The following is a 22,667-nucleotide window of genomic DNA, read 5'->3' on the forward strand; positions in this document are numbered from 1 at the left end:
GACTATTTTTAAAAATCAAAATTAGGAAATTGTTCTGATCACCAGTGAGAGTAGAAAGAAGCAAGCCAACGGCGAGCAAATTTATTTACTAGCGCTTCTTTTTTTTTAGTCGACACGTTATTTATTTATTTCGTAAACCAGAAACTAAAACACTAAACAGCAAATTATCTTTTAAACTGCTACTAAAAGATAAAAACTATCAGTTTAAACAGTGGTGTACCTATCACGGGTGACACTTGAGGCGGTAATTTGTGGTGTCAACCCGCTTCCCTCCTACAAACACAAAAAACACGTTGTAATATTCTGTGTTAACATGAAATTCATACAATTTTCAGAAACAACTACATTTGTGTTATAACGAAATTTTAAGTGGGTATGAACGCTTTTTGTACAACTTGCCCTAGACGCATGTGTGCCAGGCTCGGATTCACGAAAGGGGAACTGGGGGAACGTTCCCCCCCCCCCCCCCCCCGAAAAATCCCAAGTCCACCTAAAAATTTTCAGAACAGAATACCGCACAATTCTTCCGTTTTTTTATAACTTGAACTTCAAGAAAGGCGCCAAGAAAAACGAGGAGAGAATTGCAAAAGCAGATTCAAAGAGGACAACTGTAGGAATGTCCCCTCCCCCTCAAAAAAAAATACCAAGTGTACATAAAACAGTTCAGAAAACAGAAGTGCAGAACTTTTTTTCCGATTTTTAGAACGGAACTAAGGCATCAGGAAAAGCAATTAGACAACAGCAGAAGCAGATCCACGGAGGGGACCTGAGGGAATGCCCCCCCTCCCAAATCCCATATATGCCTAAAAAAATCACAACAGAGTGCAGGAAAATTCTTCTATTTTATGGAACTTAAACTTGAAGAAAAGTTCCGGGAAAAGCGATTAGAAAATAGCAGAAGTGGATCCCTGGAGGAATATTCCCCTCCCCCCAACATATCATGTGTACCTAAAAGGTTTTAGAACAGAGAGCAGGAAGGTATTGTTTTATAGAACTTGAATTTGAAAATAGGCTTCAGGAAAAACGATCAGACAATAGCAGAGGCGGATGGTGGATCCGCGGGGGAACTGGGGGAATGTTCCCCTCTCTCCAAAATCTCACGTGTACCTAAACATTTTCACAACAGAGTACAGCAAAATTCTTCTGTTTTATAGAACTTGAACATGAAGAAAAGCGCAAGGAAAAGCGAATCCAAGGAGGGGAACTGGGGAATGTTCTCCTCTGCCCTCAAACAAAAGAAAAAAAACCCAAGTAATCCTAAAACTGTTCAGAAAACAAAACACAGGGTTTTTTTTTTTTTTTCCTGTTTTTTAGAGCTTGATGAAAGGCTCCAGGAAAAGCGATTAGACAATAGAGGAAGCGGATCCACGGAGGGGAACTGGAGGTATGTTCCCCTCCCCCCAAAATCTCTTGTGTACCTAAAAACTTGAAATTCTTCTGTTTTATAGAAATTGAACTTGGAGAAAGGCGCGGTGAAAAGCGAGGAGAGAATTGCAAAAGCGGATCCAAAGAGGGAGGGGAACTGGGAAACGTCCTTTTCCAAAACACTAAATCCCAAGTAAACCAAAAATTGTTCAGAAAACAGGGTAAGGTAAAACCACCAGCAGTTGACACTTTAAAGATTATTTTTTTCTGTTTGTTAACATAGCTTGGAGGGAATTCATCGTAGGAGAAACTTTTAATAAGTGATAACTGTACCAACTAGTCCCCTATTATAATGCAACAAATATAGATTAATAAAACGAATGCACATTTTTTTCAAATAAAAAAGACATTGGGTTGGAGGTGACACTTAACTAAAACGAGAACATCTAATTGTTGACACACTTTGTTTTCAGTATCTGACACATGCTTTGATACAGAAAAACAGGAATTGCTTAATAAATGAATTCGTACCTAATTGTGTGAATACAGGAATTGCACTGCCGGATCTAGGCAGCAGTAAGCTAACACCCCCTTAGCTTAAGTCGATACCCTTTTCCCCCTCCCTAGTTGCCGGGTAGCAACTTCTAGGAAGATGCAAATTAACACTATTTCTGTTGTTTTTTCGTTGAACCTAGATATAAAATTTCAAAGAAGGTGGGTAAAGGGTGGCAGGATGTAGGTTTACCTCCGGTTCTAAAACATCGAAGATCCGGCCATGCAGGAACGTAAAGACAGTTATAGAAAAATATAAAAATTAAATGCTTCCGTCATAGGAAGTTCTGAGTCTATGAGAAGTTTACATAAAAATTCGAGTTCGGGGACTGAGTAAATATTTTTCATCGTACTAAAAGGCTCATCGATAGGTATGGCACAGTACAGCTTCCCAATAGTAATTCAATTTATCCACTTTAGGGCCATTTCCAGTCTCCCAAATTTTTGTACTTGCTCTTTGAACACAAACCTGTTTAAACTGTTTTTTGTATTCATTTGGTGTAGAGTTGATCAAAATATTTAAAGCTTCTACAATTCAGTGCCGAAAGCAGAGGGGGTGGGGGACCACACCAGAATGCTGATTAGAAGATTTCTTAAAAACATTTCTTACAATTAAAGAGAATAATAGAACGGACCTTGGAAAAACGACGTTATTTTAATAAGTTGAAAAAAAAAAAAAAAAAAGAACGCAGCGAAAAAAATCTAAATCTCTTTTGAAAAGAACCTTGAAATAAAAATTTTCAATCGTGGTGACCTATTTATCAGTTAATTACATCCACTCCTTTTTTTTTCTTTTTTCCCGGTCGGTCTAAAAATAAGCAAGTTTTCATAATTGGGAAGCCCTCTTTTCCCCACCGAAACCTTTAAAGAGTCTCAAAATCTCGTTTTCAGGGCTTGAATTTCGAAAAAAGTCCAGGATAGAACTACCTAACACCTCGCATTCTAAAAACATCGAGAATCGTTTAATATTGCTTTTTGGGGGCTTCAAATTTGAAAAATTGACGAAACTATAACGTTAAGGTCAATTACGAAAAAAATTTCGGACAAGAGCCCAAATGCTCTCGTAGGAAATCTAAAAATGAAAAAAATACAATTACGAAAAATTTTAAGGGGAAGAGCATTAAAATCCTTCGTCACTGAATATCGCTTTAAAACTTCTTTTCCTATGACTTCAATTTCAAAACATTTTTTGGCAAGAGCCCCAGAACCCCACTGCTCGTACTATCATCAAAGTTAGTCTGTACCTGCGTTTTAAGAACTTCAATTTTGAAAGATTGGGCGGAGGGGCGATCGATTTAGATCTATTCTACAAAAAAAAAGTCGATCTGGGGCAGCCCCCAAAAGTCCCATTACCGTCAACAAATATCGCCTATAATTGCGTTTTTAAAACTTCAATTTCTACAAATTTCCGCAGAAAGCTCCTCAAACCTTTCCTTCCCGTAACATCATCAGAGGCCGTCTAAAACCGCGTTCTTAGGGCTATATTTCGAAAAATTTCCGGATCCCCCCCCCCCCCTTATTAGTTGGCGAAAATTTTAGGATTAAAATATAAATATAACAATGAAAATAACAGTTTTTTAAATTATATTCTGAAAATTATACTTGCAAAATTTGCAAAGCAAAAATTTTTTTTATAAGAAGCGTTAAGATGCGGAGGATAAATTGTAAAACTCAATTTTTACGATTATTTTTTAAGGGAGTAATTTCATGTACCCCCTCCCCCTCCCCCTAAACATAAACTGCTAAAAAAGTTCCCCTCCCAAATCCATAGTCTGGATCCGTTCCAGATGTGTGCAGGCGTCAAAGGTGAGAGGTCAAAAATGTTGAGTGTATGAAATTGATGGCCCCTTAATTATTTCAAACGTATCTTAAACACAAGGAAAGATAATGGGGTTTAGTTTTTCGGTATAAGAAGAAGTCACTATCAGGCCTATATATTGGCAATATGAACCTAATCCTGAGTATATTAAGTCCATGAAGTGGGGTGAAAAAGAGGGGATTCCGGGGGTCTCCCCCCTTCCCGGAAAATTTTCAAATTTGTAGTCTTAAAAATGCATTTTAGCTTCACATTTTTCAAAAACTTGCAATTCCACTTCGGGTGTCATCCCCTAGACGCGTGTCACCCGAAATGGACCGACCCCCCTCCCCCCGTCTGCCCCGAAGCCACTGGTTTAAATAAAGGTAAAAACGATTAATTAGTGTCATTAACGTTAATAGTATCAAGTATTCAGAAAAAGATATTATTTCAACTTTATTTTTTAAGAGGAATGTTTTCTGACAACTTAAATACGTTGGAGAGAGCGGCGATGGAGTGGTATATTTTTAATTTGCATTTTTTTTTTTTTTTTTTTTTTTTTTTTTTTTTTTTTTTTTTTTTGCGATACGTGGAGAGTAGTGATGATCACTAATCTTCATCTTGAATAATTTTATAAACCTGTTTAAGGTCTCAAAAAACGGGTTTTTCAAATTCTGTGATCTCAAAGATTTTAAATCGCAAAAACTAAAAACCAAGTTACGAAACTTTTATTCATAAAAAGCAACCCATCAAAAAATTGCGGTTGTACAAACAGACCCCTGAAAAATTCAAGATCGTTAAAACAAAGGGTGAATTCGTAAATTTTCCAGAACAGCGCCAATATGAAATTTAAATAATTGAATTCAGAATCGTGACCAATAAGTGACGCAAAATGGGACGGCGCACCAAATCACTTCGTTTTAAAATGTATAGTTATATTATGTTTCTAAAATCCAGGAGGATCAACTCTTTTCTCTCTTCCAATAGGTCCTATACAGGGACGTAACTAGAGGGGGGCAGACGGGGCTCGTGCCCAGGGTGCTTGAATTTGATTTTGGGGGCGCTAAACTGACTAAACAAATGCTTAAATTTAATTTTTAAAGAAAAGATAAGTTATTAGAACCCCCCCCCCCCCCACACCCACCCCCGTCAAAAAAAAAAAAAAAAAAAAAAAAACACACACACAGTGCAGGCGCTATCAGAAAGTTTGCATGGTTGAATGTGGATAAAGAGTGGGAAGGGTAGACAGAGGGAGAGAGTAGGAGCACGCAGTAAATAACATGAATGTGTTTTCTCAGAGTGACTAGTAGTGAACTCTCACTTATACACCGCCTCGTTTATGCGCCTTTTTCACTTATACGACGATTTTCAAAAGTCCCAGCTCCTTCTATAGGAAAATAGTGATAATTATCATTCGCTTATGCACCGCTCTAAAATTGATTATTTTGTTTATGCGCCGATTTTTTTTTCACTAGATAACAAAAAAAATTAATTAATTAAAATTTACCATTATTATAATAGTTTTTTTAAGAATAACAATTTTAAGGAATGAATAATCTTTTCTACACATGGAATGGAAACTATTTCCGGACATTCCCTGTCACCTTTGCTGTTTCTTGAACTTTTTCACAGCATTCATTTTGAGTGTCTCTCCCACTATGAATCGAGGCAAAACCCGTTCGATTGCTTGTGCCCGGGGGAAGAGAGGGTGAGGGTAGGTCATGTCTTTTCTTTGTGGGAGGGGGGGGGGCTGTCTCAAATATAGTGGGGAGGGGAAGGTAGCTGTGCGTGCAAGTGTCCCCGACTTTTTACATGCACAAAGCTTTCTCTCTTCCTTTCTTTGCTGATTTGACTAGCTGTTTCGTTATTAAACTTCTAGTGCATCATTTGAGATTTGTCTGTTAGTGCAATGGCCAAACAGACAAAATTGAGCCTGTCTTTTAAAGTCAGTGTGATAAAGAAGTATGAAGAAAACCCATCAATGACTAAAAAAGCTTTAGCCGAGTATTTCAATATTCCGGAATCAACATTAAAAGGAATTTTGAAAAAAAAAAGGATGAAATTCTAGCAGCTGAAGCCGAATTCAAGGAGGAAAGTTCCAAGAACTAGAAAGTGTTTTGCTGCAATGGTTTAAGAAAACCCGTGCTTCTAACATTCCAGTTAACATTGAGCTGCTACGACAGAAAGCTGTTCACCTCTCAGAGACTTTGAAAATTGAAAATTTAAGATCCGCCATGGATTAGAAATTCGTACCTTATCCGGAGAAAGTGCAAGTGTTGACGAGAAAACTGTAGAGCAGTGGAAAGAAGACTTATCATCATTAATCAACGGATACAAGCCTAAAGACATTTTTAATTGTGACGAAACTGTGTGTGTGCGTGTGTGGTCTGTTTTATAAGATGATGCCTAAAAAAACAGTAGCATATAAGGGGGAACCATGTCATGGTGGTAAAAATAGTAAAGATAGAGTAACTGTTTTGCTATGTTGCAATGCAGATGGATCGGAAAAACGTACCCCTTTAATCATTGGGAAACCAAAAAAACCTAGCTGTTTTAAAAATATAAAATGGCTTCCGTATGAGTATTTCAACAATAGATCAGCGTGGATGACGGCGAAGATTTTTCTTGACTTTCTTCACGAATTTAATAAGAAAATGGAAAAAGAAAAATTCTCCTCTTTATGGATCAATGCCCTGCTCACCCACGAGATCTACCTGTTTTTGATCATATAAAAGTATTTTTGCCTGCAAACTGCACGAGCAAGCTACAACCATTGGATTTGGGCATAATATGGTGCGTAAAAGTGCATTATAAGAAAACTTTGATTCGTCGGTACCTTGCTGAGTTAGAATCAGGCAATTCAGCTGCAGGAGATGTAAAAATTTCAATTCTTGATGTTATGAATACGGTATGCGCTGCATGGAGAAGTATCAGTCATAATACCATAAGGAATTGCTTTAAAAAGGCTGGATTTCTATTTTCTAATGAACTTGAATGTTCTGACAAAATTAACGAAAATGAAGAGGATTTGGGAACAGATTTTGATGATGAAAAAATGGCAAATTGTATGATGGACTCGTTGGTTTCAATGAATTTGTTGACGTCGATAACAATTTAATTACAACAGAATTGAGAGATATTGAAGTCATTGCTGAAGAAATGGCTAACGGTGAAGGCGATGGAGATTTAGATGACAACAATGAAGATGATGAAGCAAAAGTGCCTCCGAATCACCTAAAAGCATTGGAAGCCTTAGATATTGTTTGGGACTATTTGCAATATAATTCAGCTTCGGACACTCCCTTTTCACATTTGTATGAACTTGAAAAAAATGTTTCTGACATTCATCAGCAAAAACAAAAACAGACATCCATTATGGATTTCTTTGAAAGGAAATAAATAGCTATTAGGTATGTTACACTTTCTTCCCATTTATTATAGTTACTACTCTCTCTCTCTCTATTTTTGCTCTCTCCTTATTATTATCAAGTTATTTTCTTCAGAAGCATTCTTATGCTTGATCTCACTTGTGTTTTAGAACTTTTAATTGACTTTTCACTTATGCGCCTCTCTCACTTATGCGCCTTTTTCTATTGGTCCCCTGGACCGGCTTATAAACGAGAGTTCACTGTACTTGTTATATCTTATCTAAGAATTCTCTTCTCGGAGGACAAAACAGCGGAAATGCTTCAAATGTCCTTTTTCTACAATTAAACGTCATAATACTGTCAACATGATGTCTTCCTCTAAGCTTTTATTACAATGACGAGAATTTATCTACTCCATCCCAAAGGCCTAAGGGAAAATCGTTACACTGTTCCCTTGGCCGTAGCCCATGGCTTAGGAATTGGAGCCACTATCTTTATCCAACAGAACTCTTCTATAAAGAGTATATTCTCTAGCTCGTACCACGAACTTTTTTCTCCGTTCTCAGGATATTTTTTGCTTATCTTGTATAGTTTTAAATCAATTTTAAGACGTGTCGAAAAAAACTATTTGAAGCTGAATTCAGAAAGAGAGCGAAAGACCACGAAAAAGAGGCCCCCAACAATCTTCATCTTATTTATCATCATGGTTAAATGCTAAATACGTTAGGAGAGTAGGTAAGGCATTGTTTATATAATTGGAATGATGTAATACAAATTTGTTGAATTTTATAATTTTTCTCATTCTTGGAAAAAAATCTCGCACTATAATAATGGAGATTCAATTTAAAGTTCGGGAGGCTGCCAATTTTTCTTTAGAAAATACTAGGGTTATTTTGAGGATAAAATGAACTAAAACGATAAATTTTCGACTTAGCTTCAATATATTTTTTCCACCCACACAATATTTTAAATATGCTTAAATAATCAATGTCAATCAATGTGTCAAAAATCAGCTATTTTTACGGCTCTAAACTTGAATTTTTCTTTGGTACATTTTATGCATATTTATAATTACAGTAGAACCTCGTTTGTCTTGCTCCCGTTTATCCAGATCTCCGACTTATCCAGATAAAATTTTTAAAGTTAAAAAATACATTCACTGAAATGATATAACTCTAAATTGTGATAGACGGAACAAAACTGTCAATGTACCAAATATTTGCTCTTTATTTTGATTAAATACACAACTCCTGCAGAGGACGTGCAATAAATTATAGTCATCTCATAATTTAAATATTAGGGATCCTTTCGGAAAAATTGTACAAATTATTTTACCTTAAAAATTTTGTAGAATATTTCAAAAAAAAAAAGTTGTGTGACTCTTTGCTGATAAGCATAGAAAACAGCTAAATTTTGATAATTTTTCTTCTAAAAAGTATGAAAATTATAATTCTAGGAAATAGTGGTACCACTGTTTAGCTATTAAGTTGCTCTTTTACCTATTGTATAAAATATAGTATGCTTATAAATGTTAAGTAATTAATATTTAGAATTTTTTTTAAATTTTAACAAAGCAAAAAAAAACTGATTTAAATAAAAATTTTAAAAAATACAAACCCTGCGAACTACAGATATTAAGTATGTATTAAAACACTTAAAATAGTTGAAACAAAAATTAATTTCAGCCAGCGATTCCATAATTAACTTTCTGACACTCAACACTCTTAAAGAGCATGAATTTTGTAAAAAAAGTTTTCAATCTAATAATTTTAATAAAAATATAAATGAACTTAATTCCTTTGCCTCTTCACAAGGCATAGTAAGCATCATAAATGCAAAAAATCTAATTCTCGAGGCGGATGCAAAAAGATAGCGATTTTTAAAAGTGAATGCGTTAAAAGTATAAAGAACGGAACATAAAAGAATTTATTCAAGTCAATAATGTTACAATTGTATTTTAGAGCTCTACAATAAACGTATTATTAATAACAATCGGCGTAATTGAAGGAAAAATCAAATTAAATCAGCAATTTAGATTTTAACTTTTTGACTCTCATAAATGACATAGAATTTTGCTTGAAAATTTTTATTTTGTGATTTTTATAGGAATAAAAAGAAATTTCATTTATTTGCCCCTAAAAACTCAGAAGAGGCATCAAAAATCAGAAAAAATTCGATCCTCATATCGGATGCAAAGAGATTGCTGTAATCAAAATGAAAGCATCAAAAGTCTAAAAACGACAAATAAAATAATTTATTAAAGCAAAAAAAAAATTAGAATGGTATTTGGAAAGTAGACTTTAAAAGAATTGGAAAGTAGACTACTTTAGAATGGTAACAAGGCTACAAGATGTAATGTTATTAATAATTATCGACATAATCGTCAGAAACTTAGAATACGGGGGAAAAATCGGATGAGGGGAAGAAAATAGTCTAACAAAAAATCGGATTTCCGGTACTAACAGACGAAAAAATACCAAAATTCGGGTAAAATTCCGTATAAAATAATCACTATCTATCAGATTGATGGTAGAAGAAAACCTTTAAGGCCATATAGAATAAAAAATAAGGAGTTTGTAAGGAGATAATAGCAAAATTCAGGAGTTTTAAGGGCCCTTATTTTCTTTTCTTAAAAAGCAGGAGTTTATAAGGAGTGTACAAACCCTGTTTAAATCAAAAAAATTCGATATAAATATAAAAAAAATCCGATTTACGTAAAAAATATCAGATTTTTTTGGTTTACAAAAAAAAAAAAATCACGAACCCTGTGCATCAGTGAGCTTGGTTTCAATGTGTGTAGAATTTAGAAAAAATCTCCAAACAAAAATTAGGGGTTGTCAAAATGAGACTGAGCTTCCCCTAACTTCAGAGTATAATCAGGGTACAGTATTGTGTGCAGGCCCGGCTCTGGGGGTAGGCAACCTAGGTGGCTGCCTAGGACGGCAGATTTTAGGGGCAGCAAATTTCGAAATTGAAACTCTTTCTTTTTTAAGAGTTTTTAATATCTGTTTTAGTTCCATAAGATGTGCAGTTTTTTAATGTTAAAAAAATAATAATTAGAGTTTGTACCAGTGTTTGAATATGCAAAATTCGGAATTCAACTAGAAATTCAGTTTAATTTGAGGGCGGTCATTGGAAAATAATAATACATGTTTCAGTGCCACAAGATGCGCTACTTTAATGTTAAAAAAGAGTTTAAAGTGTGCATCAGTGTCTGGATATGCAAAAACCAGTTTTGAATTTAACTACAAACTCACTTTAATTTTAAGGGCGGCAAATTACTTGATTTATTTATCTACTAGCCGTTTTGCACGGTCTGCCTCAAAAATAAAAGTTATGTCAAGTGATGCGTGTTCAGCGACTGGGCTCAAATAATAGAAGAAAAAAATATACTGTAAAATTTCCCGTCAAAAAATGAGTCTTATATTTTGTAAATGGTTAATCTTTAAGTCCTGAATAAATTAAATGCAACCCTCCATTAATGCAACTAAAATCCTTGATTATCTTACGCTCACAGTACAAAAAAAAAGTCTAAAAGTATACAAAAGGGAAAATTTTTACCTAAAAGCAAAATCAAAAATTTTGTTTGTTCACAGTCAAGAAAAAAATGGCAACAGATTCAAATTGATTTTATTCATGTTAATTTAGTTAATTTAAACTGATCTTGTTGGCAAACGATAAATTTCCGACTTGATATGGATGATCCATTAGGCCTAAATTATGCTTATAACTCTTTTCCTGGTGATTTACAGCCTTGGTTTTTCTTTTCTTTTTTTTTTTTTTTTTTTTTTTGAAATTTAAAGGAAGTAAAGCAATTTGAGGGGTATTATTTGCGGGCTTTTGAATGAGACCACTATAAATGAGACCTAAGTCTAGAAAATCGGATCATTATTTCGGGAAGAAAGAGTCATTTAATGCCATTTTGCCTCACACAATGTTTGTGAGATTCTGGAAACACTTTTTCATATACATTTTTACGATTGAAAGTGTTACTTCTAACTTATTATTGTAGAAAAAAGTATCAACAATATCATATAAATTCCATCAAGCACTTTTAATAAATGTATCTGAAAAATGTAACATCAAACATTTCATTTAAACACATTTCAGGCGTACTGGTTCTCCGCTCTCCCTTTCATTTATGCACCTTTCTCTAGTCCTCAGAAAATAAGAAAGTCTTCTAACGACCCCCAAAACTCATATCTCTGATATCACCAAAAGGACGATGAAAACTGAATTTTTAGTACTACAATTTCGAAATATTTAAGGGGAAGGAATCTCTGAACCTCTTCCGGTACCATCATTAAAGAACGCTCTCTAGAACTACAATTTCGAAAAGTTTCCAGTGGAGAGCCCTGGTATCTCCTTTTTCCCTGACATCGTGACATCACTGAAGATTGTCTACAACTGCATTTTGGGAACTTCAATTTCAAAATGATGTAAGGGAGATATAAATGAAATCGAAAAATCGATCAAATACAATCTTTTCTGAGTCATATCATTTTCCATAACGGACACAAATATGGCAAGTAATCGCGTTTTAAAGACATCGATTTCAAAAAATTTCCAGGGAGGGAGATTGACATCCATTTTAAATGAGAAAATCTTTTGCCCTTCCCCCCTAAAATTATTTTCTGGAAGCGCCTATTGCTTCTGCTCTTGGATCCCAGACACTTCCCACTTGAGCCCCTGCTCCCCCTTGTTTTACAAAGTTCCTAGTTTGTCTCTTTTTACATCTAGCAACTATGAAAAACAAACTTATTTCCTCAACATTTAGTTACAAAATTTCTTTATGAAAGAACACCTGGCTTTTAAAAATCTATTCTCCCATCCTTTTTTTTTTCTTTTTTTAATAATAAAAGATTTATAACTTGAATGTAGAACATTAAATAACAATTTTACATTCATAAAGTGATTTGGCAAAGGGATTCTTGAACTAATATTGAAAAAATTACTACTGAAAAGAAGTGTAGGGGTCAGGGAACATGGCCCTTAAAGCTGTTTTTTTTCTTTTTTTTTGTAAAATTTGGCTACATTACTGGCTTTTGATATGACTGACTAATTAACTTCTAAAAATGTGGAATATTGGGTCAAAAATATACCTCAAAACTCAAATTTTGAATTGGTAGCCAATGGCTACCAGATCCTCACAAAATGGTAGCCAAATCTCAAAAAATGATAGCCGAACTTTATTTTAATTTAAATTATTTAATTTATTTTATTCCGTTTATTTATTTAGTATGAGTGTATATGTCATTGGCGTAGCAAAGAACGTTTCTTATAAAATAATAATTAAAAATAAATAAGTAAATAAAAAATATTAAAAAAAAATAAATAAAATAAAAAGTGAGCTAAAAATAAAAAATAAAAAGAGGGTTGAGGAAAATTTTTGGAGGGGGGGGGGGAATTGAACTTGGGGGGAGCGGGCACCCCTGCCCAGATATTATTTAATACATCTTTTGCAAACTCTAATCTGCATTAATTTATCTTTAAGCAAAACACATCACGATAAAAAAATAAATAAATAAAAAAGATTATTATTATTATTTTTTTTTCAGCTTTCAAAGCTTCTAGAAACATCACAGCTTTCAACCAAAACACGAGTTAGTTCCACAAGTATAAATAAAACAACAAAATCCAAAAACTTTTGAACAGAATGTAAAAACCTAAACCATTTGCGTTTCTACAAAAATATTTTTTTGTTTCTACAAATGCATGCAGAATTTTATAAAAATCGATGCCTGGGTGTCAAAAAATGAATGAATACAAGAAAGGTAAACAATATAAAACAAAACGAAAAAAAAAAACAAAAAATGAAATAAAAGATCCAGCAGAAGAATAAAAGGGTTTCAGCCGTATTCTTTCCACCTTCTCTAGACGCAAGGGTGCCATTTTTTTAAAATTATTTATGTGTTTTATAAATACGTTTGTACTTCTCTTTATTTATTTTAGAACACACATTTTCCTCTTCTAACTGGTGAAAATGGACAATCTACAACGCGGCGCCATTTTGAAAACGCGGGACGCCATTTTGAAAATTTACCGCGAAACTTAAAAATAACAACTTTTTAAGTAGAAATAAAGTAAATAAACGGATATATCCCCTCCTCCAGTAGGTTTTATATTTTAAAAAGAAAAAAAAAGGAAAAACAAACAATATGATTAAAACAAAAAATCAAAAATCTTGCAAAAAAAATTTGTTTTATAGCGATATCGTTTTTACCTTGTCTCGGTGCATTTTGACTCAAAGGCGCCATTTTTGTTTATTCATATGTAAACCAAATGTACAAGATGAATTCTTTTTATTTTGGAAAGGACATTTTCGTCTTAACTGGTAAAAATGAACAATAACAACGCGACGCCATTTTGAAAACGCGTAGTTTAAAAATACCGCAAAACGAAGAAATAGCCATTTGTTAAGGAGAAATAGAGTTGAAAAATGAATTTAAGATCAATAAAGCATAATTTACGAAATTGGTGTATGAAATTTGTCTATTTTTACGATCGCGTGTAAAGAAAGCCGAGTTTTCGAAATAGAAGTTTTGTAACGAATTTGCCGTCGTGATTGCGATTTTTGTTTTCTATTCAGAACAAGAACACATAGTACAATTAGCCACAAATGGACAATACTCCCCCCCCCCCTCCCTCCTCCATCCCTGGCGATCCGATAGCCGAATTTTTAGTGGACAAAAGAATTTGGGGAAAGGTCATATGTCAAGACTATAGGTCAGAGAAGGTTGCATTGGCGAATGGTAGCCACATTGGCGACTGAAGTGAAAATAATGGTCGCCAAAATTTGAAAATTGATCGCATTTGGCGACTGGCGACCGCGAGTTTTGAGCTTTAGTCAAAAATTGAGACGGATGACCACTGCAGACGTTGCCCTTTCATTTTAATGTTCCATTCATAGGAAATCAGATGAGAAAATTTCATTCATTTAGAAAATTTTATTTCTTATGTTCATGAAATAAATCAATCCACCCTACCAAAAATCTTTTTTCAATCAATTATTAATTTTTAACTCTGAAAAGTGAGGGGGCCAGGCCCCTTTACTTTTGAAAGTGCGGGTGAACCCCCCCCCCTCCCCCACTGTACGAGCTGACTACGCCCTACAAATACAAATACAAATGTGACGACCAGCAACAGGCACTGGGCCCAGCTAGGCTGGTCCTAGTCAATTAATTAGTCCCCAATGAAGATCAATGGCCCTCTTAAAGCTATCCACTCCCTTGCTCATTACCGCCTCTTCCGGTAAGCTATTCCAAGTGCCCACGACCCTGCTAAAGTAGTAGTTTTTCCTGATTTCCAAGTTAGCCTGAGATTTAAATAGCTTAAAACAATGACCCCTTGTCCTGCTTTCCCCGCAAAAATTTAATCCGTTTACATCTTTCATTTTGATAAATTTAAATAACTGAATCATGTCCCCTCTGACTCTCCTTTGCTCCAGGCTATACATGTTAAGCCTATTAAGTCTGGTATCATAATCTAAATCTGAGAGTCCCCTTACTAATTTAGTTACCCTTCTTTGAACCCTTTCCAATACAAAAATATCTTTCTTCAGATAAGGCGACCAAAACTGAACAGCATACTCCAAATGAGGTCTTACTAAACTCCTATATAAAGGCAGAAGAACTTTCTTAGATTTGTTTGAAATAGACCTATTGATGAACCCAAGCATTTTGTTAGCTTTGTTACTAGCAATACTGCACTGTTGACTAAACTTGAAGTCCTGATTTATAAAGACAACCAGATCCATAACATTATCTGCCTGATTTATGACTGAACCCTGTAAACGATATCTCATACGCTTATTTCCAAGACCTAAGTGTAGCACTTGACATTTCCCTACATTAACTGCCATACCCCATTTATCTGCCCACTTAGTAATATGATCTAAATCCTCTTGCAGCTGTTTTACTTGTTCTTCATTTTCGACAATCCCCATAACTTTTACATCGTCAGCAAAACAATTCATGCTTCCAGAAATATTTTCATTGATGTCATTCATAAATATAATAAACAAAAGAGGCCCTAAAACTGATCCCTGAGGAACCCCACTTAAAACATCACTCCAATTAGAATGATTTCCTCTCACAACTACTCTTTGCTTCCTACCAGTAAGCCAATTTCTAACCCAAAGTAAAGTTTTTCCTCCTATTCCAATGTCAGCTAACTTGCTGAGAAGAGCAACATGCGGTACCTTGTCAAAAGCTTTTTGAAAATCAATATAAACAACATCCACACATTTTTTGTTATCTAAAGCTGAGGTAACCTTGTCGTAGAAATGCAATAAATTAGTAGTACAGGATTTACCTTTCCTGATACCATACTGCAAACTAGTCAACAGACTATTAGTCTCTAAGAACATCATGATCTTAATTTTGATCAAAGTTTCGAAAATCTTAAAAATCACCGAAGTCAAACTTACAGGTCTATAATTCCCAGCAATACCTTTAGACCCCTTCTTGAAGAGTGGCGTTATGTTAGCCAGCTTCCAATCCTCTGGCACCGTCCCCGAGTTATAAGAAGCATTGAAAATATTCAAAATAACATCCACTAAATCCTCTGCACATTCAACTAAAATTTTTGGATAAATATTATCTGGTCCCGGAGCTTTAGTTGCTTTAATCTTTTTCAAATGAAATAAAACCTCCTCCCTGGAAAATACAAAATCCTCAAGCTGTATAATAGCTTGTGTCTTGTTAGTGTCAACTGTTGAGATACAGTTATCGTTAAACACACTGGAAAAAAAGTTATTTAGAACATTTGCAATATCCCTATCGTTTTGGATTAAATTTCCATGCTCATCAACCAAAGGCCCAATTTGACTGTTTCGAGCTTTCCCAGAATTAGCGTGAGCAAAAAACCTCTTAGGGTTCCCATCAATGTCATCTGCCAGCCTTTGCTCTAATTCCCTTTTCTGAATCCGTACCAAATACTTAAAATTTCGCCTTGCCTTACCATACTGGAGCCTCTCCGCACTCTGACCAGTTTCTTTAAACTTACGAAAAGTGGCTTGCTTATAATTAAGAGCTTCTTTAGTCTCCCTGGAGAACCACATGGGCCAAATTTTGGTACTAACACCTTTTCTCCTAAATGGAACATAGTCCCCAACGGTTTTAGCAAGTTTATCCTTAAATTCCGTCCACTGCTGATCTACGTCGCTATTTTCCAACCCTGACGAAAAAACCTCTTTCAAGCTCTGCCTAAGTGCAACAAAATCGGTGTTTCTGAAATTGGGCACAAACCTAAAATTATCATCTTTGCACACTTCAAATTTAACCCGGAACCTAATGCTGTTATGATCACTATCTCCAATATGCTCCCCTACACTCAACCCCTGAACAAAACTACCTATGTCACAAAAAACTAGATCCAAAATGGCCTCCTCTCGAGTTCCCTGAGTTACAACTTGATCTAAGAAACAGTCACCAATTACTTTTAAAAATTCCTCTTCTTTGCCATTACCAGGATAAAAATTATTCCAATCAATACCCGGAAAATTGAAATCCCCCATTATGATAACGGATCCCTTACTAGACATGTCACTAATAATACGGTACATCTGTTCATCTTGTCCCTGGTTTGAATTAGGTGGCCTATAAATGTTTCCAAAGCGTAGCTTTATGCCCTTACTGCTCATCAACTCCAGCCAAACCATATCAATATCAGTAGGCTTATCATTTATGACCAATTCATTGCAAATAAAATTGTCTCTAACATAAAATAAAACCCCACCACCTCTTTTACCTACTCTATCCTGTCTGAATAAATTATACCCAGCAATATGTAATAACTCTGCATCAGATTCGGTAGCCCATGTCTCTGTAATTCCGATAACATCCAACTTCTCATCCATAACTATGCTTTTCAATTCATCCATCTTGTTCCTAATACTGCGAGCATTGGTATAGAAAACTTTAAGCATGCCTAAGTTGCTTTTATTTAACGCCCTGAAATTTCCTAAATTACAATTGTTAACATTACTACTCTTGTTTGTCACTTTATTTCCATTTCTAGCAATACACAAAAACATTTCATTCTCTCGATACCTGGTGCTTGAACCATGCCCCCCATTCCAACTTAGTTTTTTGACTCCAAAGCCCTTAAAATCAATCCACTAACCATTTTGACCCCTGTAGAGCTCAGATGCAGGCCATCCCTAGCAATCCAATCCCGTTTACAGTGACTCCATACATCAATGAACCTGATACTGCGCTTTTCGCAAATTGACTTCAGTAGCAAGTTCATACACCTCGCACGTTGATTTAGCCAGCTCCTACGCACTCCATACCTGGGAAGCAAACCAACCACTTGGACATTCGTCGAAAAGCTGGTTGCTTTATCCAACAGGGATTCCCATTCCCTAGAAAACTCCTCATTTTTACTGTGGCCTACATCATTTGTTCCCACCCACAAAGTAACCATGTCCTCCTTATTCAATACTCCCTTCTTTTCAGCAACCATATTATAACTACATCCTAGCCGAGCCCAGATGGTGATGATAGCCTCTATTTTTTTACTTTGTTTTTTTTATGTTCACACATTTTTAAGGATCCTATGAAGAAAACGATTATAATAATACTATATAATACTATTTAGGGTCGTTATTTAACTGTTGAGATCGCCAGAGATATTTGGTTCAGAAGTACTCAGGTGAAATGTCCAGAAGAAAAAAAAAGATAAAACAAAACAAAATTAATTTTCATACCCTCATCTGTATGTCCGTAAAATGCTCAGCAATATTTAATAGAAATGTACTGAGTACTCGGTATTCGGCCAAATTTTGATCAGATACTTGACCAATACTGAGTAGTTGTAAAAAATTGAACATTGTTCAAGACAGATTATACAATAAATAAAAAAGGACAAGCATATAATATACTGCAACCATTTACAAGTCAAATTTAAATTTTTGAGAATAATGAAGTTTGTTATGCTTTAATGGAGTAAATATTTATTTTAAAGTTCCCAAAGTTAATAAAAATTATTTATTGAAAATGAGGCAAAAAAGGTAAGTATAGAAAATATGAAATTTTAATATTATTAAATGGATTTTTGCTACAAACAGAAATTATTTATAAGAAATATAAAAATACCTTTGCTCAAAAATAATAGCAAATAAAACAACGTTAAAAGCACAAATGGGCAGAAACACTGCAGACACATGCTTTGGCGTTACACGGAATGCCTTTTTCAATGCTCAAAATGTGAGCTTATGGATTTTAAGACATCCGACAAAAGTCAATTTTTTTGTCGGAAGTTACATTCATTAGCTCACATTATATGCACTGAAAAAGACGTTCCTTGTAAGGCTGAAACATGTGTCCGCAGTGTTCCTACAAATTTGTGCTTTTAACATTGTTTTGTTTGCTTTTAAAAAGTATTTGTGTTTGGCGGATTAGAACTATAATAGATTGATATAAACTGTATTAATTCCAACTTGATTAATCATACCTTTTATTTATTTGCTTATTTTTAATTTTTTAATTTTTTTTTTTTAATTTTTGACAAAAACAAAATCTTTTAAATAATGCATAGTTAAATTTCAGCTAGAATTTTGTTTCAGAAACTATAAAATGGACATGGAGGATCGAGGTCTATACGACTATTCCAATGAGTTCAAAATGTATCACATGTGTGTTGGTGGTTCTTCTTAAAACATAATTGGTTCTTGGTCAAAGTGCTACTCGGTAGGTCTCTAATAATTAATTTTATCTTATTAGTTTAAAGCTAGATTTCACTTAAAGAAATCCAGGTTAAAATATATTATACAACACCAGCTAAAATAAAGAAATGTCACTAAAGAGGAACAAAATGGCTCATTCTTCTGATGGTTTAGCAGAAAGAATTTCTGTTTTAAACTACCTAAGCAAAATCTGTGACATTCACATGTGCTCTCTATCCTAGACCTTAAAAAATGCCCTTTTAACTTTTTGTATGTTTTACGAATATGCTCTTTTCAAAAATAAGCCAATGGATCAGGTTCAACAACAATTTAGAAATAAATGCTATTTTGTAGCACTAAAGCAAAAACCAAATTGAAAAATATATAAATCTAGTCATTCCATAACAATGTAATAGCACATTACTCTTACCATCTAATTTTAGTTTGGAACAATATGACTGAAGAAAGGTCAAAGGCTTAAAAATATGTAGAATAACATTTTATTATGAAATTTTTAAAAACTAAGAAAAATAAACATACCTTATAAGAGTACTTAAGATAATCTTCAAGACCCATCAATCCAATTGACACCTTGAAGAATGATTTTGTGAGCAAAACATGCAATCCTATAGAAAATAATTAAAGTGGTATCATAATGTGCTATGTGTTGCAAAAAATCTATGCAAAAAAGGGAAAATACACTGAAGTCATAGGATAGTAAGATGTAAATACAGTAAAGCACCGTTTATATGTTTCTTTTTTATACGTTTTTATCAATTACACGCTTTTTTTAAATTGGTCCCTGCAGAGTTCAATACTAACTAACGTAGACCTATTATATGGTTTTTCATTTATACGCTTTTTTCATACGGTCGCTTCAAAAACATATAAACGGTGCTTCACTGTATTCAAATGGAAATAGCCTCACATACAACATGTAGGATGGGCAGCACATTGGATGGCTTTCATTTGTATTCTGGTGCTTTGTATAAAAAGATTTATGGTGTGAGTTCGGCGACAGGACAGAAATAAACAGGCTTTGTATTGGGTACTATGAGCTAGATGCATGGAATTTTTCACTTCGGAAATCATTAGAGAATCCAACATTCTGAGAACCTCAGTATCAACAGAGTGAAGTAATTTGAGTCATAACCTTCCACCATGGAAAACTCAGGGGCCGATTATCTGAATTTAATGACCGAGATAAGCAATGCGTGCGTAGAAATGGCAGGGTTAACAGACAAGCAAGAGTGAGTGAAATAACCACAGAAATCAATATGAGACATAGGATGATCTTGTCCGTTAAAACAGTGCCGCAAAATTTAGCTTTAATGGGCTATGACAGCAGAAGGTCCACTTGACCGCCTTTACTAACTGCATGACATTTTCTTCAGTGCTTCACCTGAACTTGTGACAATATCGGACAATTTGGTAAATTGTAAGATACTAATGCAGGGTTGCTAACCTAGAAGAAACTATTTGAGGAGCATCTGTAGTGATTTTGAGGAGCATTTTTAAATTTGGGGAGCTGCTCGGTATTTTGTATAAAAATAAATACAGTAGGCTCTCTGTTTAACGACACTGCATTTAATGACTTTCTCGATTTAAAGACGACTTTTCACGGTCCCAAATGATCCACCATAGTGTTAAAAGCATTCTATTTAAGGACGCTTTCTACTTAAGAACGATTTTTTGTTGTCCCTTGAAAGGCGTTAAACAAAGAGCCAATTGTATAACAAATTGAATCTCTCATCTAATATTGTTTTTGGGCTGTGATGATCATTTTAAGCACTAACATAAAAATAATTATTTTTAAATTAATAAAACAGCTGTAAACAGTCATGTTTCGAGTATAAGCATCTTTAATTTCCCAAATTTACATGAATGATTTAATAAACTAGCAAAATGTAATAAAAATAATATTAATTGTTTTAAAATCTTTGGTAAGCCTCGTTAGAATTAAGAGCAAATGGGAAATGAGGAGCAAAATAGCTCATTTGCGGAGATGCGGAGTTTCGCTACTTTTGCGGAGCAACTCCGCAAAATGTGGAGCAGTTGGCAACCCTGCAAATGCAGAACCACATTTCGTTTTTTTTTCCCCATATATATAATTAATCTCCTCCTTAAATGTGCTACGTATGCATGATAGTATTTTATTAATTCAGTAGCAGATGCATTAGTAAATATCATGAACATTTACATATCAAACGAACATTTGTAATCAGTATGAACGATTTCAACATGCAACAATGAACCCAATCTTTTAACATTGATAGAAAAATTCAGTCTCGGCTGCCCAATTTTTCACTGAATTTTTTTTTTTTGTATAATGTTGTATAATTTTTTGTAGGTTGACAAGAAATTTCATTAAGTCATCATTTCATTTACTATTCATATTATATCCAGCTAATGGAACAATCTTTTCTTTGCACAACAATAGTTTTGCCTAGATCGCTTTTTAAACCACTATATCCTGCTAGAATAAAATTTTAATTTTATTTTGTATTATTGAATAAAATATTCAATTTCTTTATTTTTGTTGCTTAAATGTTTGAGCTTCTTCCTACATTGTTCTTTTTACAGCTACAATTTTTATTTTTATTACTATGTTATTTTTATTACAATAATCATTTTATGCTATCAGAAAATCGTCAATCTCACATAAGTGTTCCTGCACATTTGTGCATTTAATGTTGTTTTATTAGCTTTTAAAAATTATTTATGTTTGGGGGACTAGAACGAAAATAGATTGATATAATTTGTTTTAATTCTATCATACCTGTATTTACTTGTTTATTTTTAATTTGAAAAGTAACTTTTTTGTAAAAATTTTTTACAAACAAATGCATAACAACCATGCATAGTTAAATTTCAGCTGGAATTCTGTTTTAAAAACTACTATGTGGACATGGAAGTCTATAATACTATTCCAATTAGTTCAAAATTCATAATGTGTGTGTAGGTGGTTCTTCTTAAATCATAATTGGTACTCGGTAACTCGGTACTCACCGAGTAGAGAAAGGTCAAGTACTCGGTTCTCGACCGAAGTGCTACTCGGTACGTCTCTAATAATTACAGTGGAAAACAGATTTTACGCAGTTTGTTTCATTGGTTATCCCGTTTCCGATGTCATTTTCTGCTGGTCCCTGAAAAAAGCTGATACTGTAAAAGTATTCTGGATTTTAGGTTACCCTTTTTCAAAAAGTCCGCTTAACATGCTTTTCTATAAACAAATCAAAAGAATTTTTTATCTACATGACTCACAAACTTTCTTTTTAGATTTCAATTTTTTTAACTGTTTGAAGCCGCTCTGAATCTTTTTTTTATGTCTAATTATCCTTTGTCTGCGAGAGGGATTTCCTCTGATCATCCAATCTTCTTTTATAACAATAAATTAAGGACTAGCTACTGATACTTCTCTTAAAAGTTTTCCAGACGTTGGTGATTGTCTCATCACATCCAAAATTATTCAATATCAGTTTTACTATCTGCTTTTGATGACAATGAGGAACAAGAAGGTCCGTCTAGAACTAGACGAGCCTACTTTCCCGTATACCCATACTACTTTCTAGTACCTGATCAATATTCTCAAAAATAGCTAAAATCGCAAATTTTTTCAAACATATATTTTTTAATATTTTAAGCTGATTTCTAGGAATAAAATATTCCTTACTTTTCTTCAAAAAAACGAACAAATAAAATAGCAGCACCTTTTAAACAAAGCAGCTAATACACTTCTTTCCATTAAAAAAATTTTTTTAACAGCTTTCAAAACGAAAAAATAATAATAAGTTCATTAAAATAAATACATCATATAAAAAAAATCGTTTCTTTTTCCCCTGTTGCCGAAAATAATTTTTTAAACGAATTAATGCACTTACCAAAATAAAAAAAAAAACAATAAAATGTCAACTTAAAG

The 22,667-nt window shown here is 34.0% G+C and overlaps 1 protein-coding gene across 1 annotated transcript in view; it reads right to left on the reverse strand.

Moving 5' to 3' along the window:
- The window catches only part of LOC129226939 (uncharacterized), a 156,814-nt gene that overhangs the window by 131,125 nt on the left and 3,022 nt on the right, over positions 1-22,667 (reverse strand). The window contains exon 2 of the mRNA XM_054861567.1: positions 19,289-19,374. The gene's annotated coding sequence lies outside the window, so the exon portion shown is untranslated. The remainder of the gene's footprint in view (positions 1-19,288; positions 19,375-22,667) is intronic.

Source organism: Uloborus diversus, chromosome 7, assembly GCF_026930045.1.
Source record: "Uloborus diversus isolate 005 chromosome 7, Udiv.v.3.1, whole genome shotgun sequence".
NCBI lineage: Eukaryota > Metazoa > Arthropoda > Arachnida > Araneae > Uloboridae > Uloborus > Uloborus diversus.